This window comes from Rhagoletis zephyria, unplaced genomic scaffold, assembly GCF_001687245.7.
Source record: "Rhagoletis zephyria isolate East Lansing unplaced genomic scaffold, Rhagoletis_zephyria_1.1 Rzeph_scaffold_17886, whole genome shotgun sequence".
NCBI lineage: Eukaryota > Metazoa > Arthropoda > Insecta > Diptera > Tephritidae > Rhagoletis > Rhagoletis zephyria.
In genome coordinates, this window is record NW_016174947.1 from 6,821 (window position 1) to 10,391 (window position 3,571).

General features: G+C 33.5%; 1 long non-coding RNA gene across 1 annotated transcript; it reads left to right on the forward strand.

Annotated features, from left to right (window-relative positions):
- Positions 1 to 734: 734 nt before the first annotated feature.
- LOC108379975 (uncharacterized) lies at positions 735 to 3,228 on the forward strand. The gene is made up of 3 exons (XR_001849522.1): positions 735 to 855; positions 1,744 to 1,857; positions 1,925 to 3,228. It is a non-coding gene; the product is annotated as an uncharacterized LOC108379975 (long non-coding RNA).
- Positions 3,229 to 3,571: the final 343 nt, after the last annotated feature.

Sequence of the window (3,571 nt, forward strand, 5' to 3'; positions counted from 1 at the left end):
TCGTTTCCCATTTTAGACAAAATTTATGTCAAAACATTTCTTGCATAGCTACTTTCTCGAATGTAGTTAATATAATTGTAAGGTCCATTTTATGCTTTGACGGCATTATTATATTTGAAAAAAAGGGTAGCTTGTGGGACAGTACTTTGTGACTGGTGGATCGAGTCACTAGTGAGGACACATAGTATTTTTGCACTTTTTTCCATAAAAGCATGAATATCCTATTAAATAAAATGCGGAAGACCGATGGCAACAAAATTAAAAAAAAAAATCAACGCCAATTTTTGTATATCGTAGCTGTTATATAAAAAAAAACGCAAAAGCAGTCACAAAAAAATCTCAAAAATCAACGGGATTTTTTAGCCAAAATTTTTTTAAAGATTCAGATTAAAAAAAATTGGAAATTTTGACGAAAATTTGTTGAACATTCCTAAATTTTGTATAAAGTTTGAAACTGATATTTTTATAGAATTGTTAAAGTTCTTTCAGATGGACAAAAACAGGATATACATTTATATTTCTTGTTGCTCCGATTGCGAATACAATTTTTTTCAGCCGAGTTAAGTTCAAATCATTGGAATTAACTAAATTAATTATACCAACAATTTCCTTTTTCAGAAAAAAAGCGCCCGTGCTTATACATTTTTAAATTTAACGAACTTATTTATTCAAATTATCGTCACCAAAAATGCAACCATGTGCCACAATCATATGTGTTTCAGGAGAACTGTCACTTTGCGCTTTCAGTTTTTGAGTAATGGATAATTTTTTGGTCTGCACGAAGGCGATTTGGGCAAAAATCATGATAATTCGAAGAAATTCGTACACATTTTTTGCACGAGGAACAAACCTAATGTAAGTGTAGTACTTGACATATCATTTTGTTAACCACTTTTAGCTTTACGGCCTTAAAATTTTTTTGCTGTATAGCTTTTATTGCTTTGTCATATATCAATAGAATACTGTCTTCCTGTAGTAGCGTCCCACATTCCTTAAACTATCCTTTAAGTATCATTCCCCGAACTTCATTTGGTCAATGTCCATAAACTTAATAAAAATAACTGTTCCATCATTGGGAAGTGCTGCGAGTAAAATAATAGCAGCAGAATTCAAAATGATGTTGTTGGCAAGTTATGTTTATTTATTTATTTTTAATAATTTTCAATTAAAATATGGCTCGATTTATAACAGAAACCACATAAACAAAAGTTTCAAAGATTGCACAAAGTTCACAAAAATTAATCAAACTTCAGAAACATTTTATAAAAATTTAAAAATTTTATTCAGAGATTTTAGAATTTTTTTGAATATGTAATTTTGTAGCCCATTGCAAGTTTCAAGACAATAAAAATTACCTTTGATTTAAAAATTTTTTTAGTTGGGGGTTTTGTGCACTTTTTCCATAGAAAAATAGATTTTGATCTCGACAAGAAAAATCTAAAAAATCAACGGTATTAGGGTCTTGAAACTTCTACAAAACTGCATATTCGAACATTTTCTAAAAACTCTGAATAAGAAGTTTGAAAATTTTTTGAAGTTTGAATTATTTTTGTGAACTTTGTGCAAGCTTTGAAACTGTTTTTATGTGTTTTCTCTTATAGATCGAACTATATTTGAAACGAAAATTATTAAAAATAAATAAATAAGCAATTCAAAACCGAAATTTCAAAACCGAAAGTAGTGAATATGGATATAAGTGTGCTTATTTTATTTTAAAATTTCATCGATTTTTTTTGGCTTTAGATGAATGGCCGAAACGGGTAAATGATCGGATTTTCAACCACACAAGGAGACAGTGTGCGTATTATTTTAAATACCAATACTTGAATGCTGAAGTTAATCAGGGCCATCTACAAGGTATGTATTTGCGATTGCGTAGCAAACTTAGAAAGTTTTATTCGCCGCACTACTGAAAATTTAATAGTTTTAAAGTGTTGCATATTAGGCGGATCTGGAAAAGGATGTGGTAAGGTGTACTCTCGAGGAGAAGAAAGAGAAATAGCTTCGAAGCAGCTAAACCACAAAACTGCGGAAATATATCGCACTGAATGAGCGCATAAGCTACATAAGCTAATGAAGGAAGGAGAGAAGGAGGCAAGTATTATTCCAAATCAAGGAGCTTTGCGATACGCAAGATACAGACACGTTGCCAAAAGCCACCTTAATGCAAATACAATAATATCACTCTACTTGTTAAAATCAAGAGCACTAAAAGAAAGTATTTACAACATCTCGTATTCGCCGTTTTATGTACACTTCGCCACAAAGCACCAGGATACTGTCTACCAAAACTGGTGTAAAAACACTACTTTTTTTATAGCAATAGATGCGACTGGGTCATTGGTTTGGCCTTTTAATTTTCCGGACAAACAGAAGAGCAGCCCGATTTTCTTTTTATATTTAATTGTTGATAGAACACCAGAAGTCTCAACTCCTATCGCTCAAATGTTGAGTGGCTGCCACGATACAAATACCATCTATCATTGGCTACGGGAATGGATTACAAAGGGTGGTTTGGATTATCCACCGGAAGTAATTTGCGATGGAGCCAGAGCACTTTTGGGTGCAGCCGTACAAACATTTACTCATTCTTTTACCATAAACGAGTACGCTGAGTCAATGATCGATTCTAACAACATCCCCGTGTGCTATATTCGCTATGATGTAGCGCATTTAAAGAGGTACACGCAGACATTAAGAAGTCCCCAGGAAAAGATCTCAATGCTTACATGTACCCAGACTTGGTGAAATATATAATGAAAGATATGCCAACATTTCCGATGTGGTCGTGCGTTTGCGCGATGATTTTGTATATGGACAAGTGCCGGCATCCAGCGCCCACGTCGAATCAGAAATAAAAAATATAAAGACGCTCCTCTTTCAACAAGAGAAATTGCCGGCCAGGGTTTACACTTTTGTCCAAATGTATAACGAATATGGAAGTGGCACAACGAAGCTGTACGACAGTGGGATGCAGACTCTGCAACAAGAAAAATCGGATATTTTGAACTTGACAATGCCGGCAGCGATAGTTTGGGAGGACGAAGAAATTATACAGGCATAATGAATGAGACAAACACCAAAGAATGTGTGGTAATCATTGCAATAACTAATATCAATATGTGTATATGGCGCTTTCTGTCGGAACATCACTCCCTAACCATGGCGCAATAATCAGATGAAGTAATAAAACAGCTTTCTCGCTTTATTTTCTGTTATTCGGCTATCTTATGACACATTTTAATGGCAAATTTTCAAATAAGTTAATGCCAGATTTTTCTTCTAGCCCTTATTACTTCAGTTGGTATAATTCCACCATGCCCTTTGACACTTTTCTTTTAACTTAATAAATAAAAAAAAAAATATGTAAAACTCATAACTAGAATTAAGCTTTCCAGTGCCGAGTTGCATATTGACCTTGTAGGCAATATTTAAGATCATCATTATTTTATAGCTGATAACTTCCATTTTTTATCAGGGATCGGGTCTTTAAATGAAATAAGCTTCAAGGTCAATATGGCAGCCGGCATTGGAAACCTTGACACTTTTTTTTAATGTATTTTACATATTT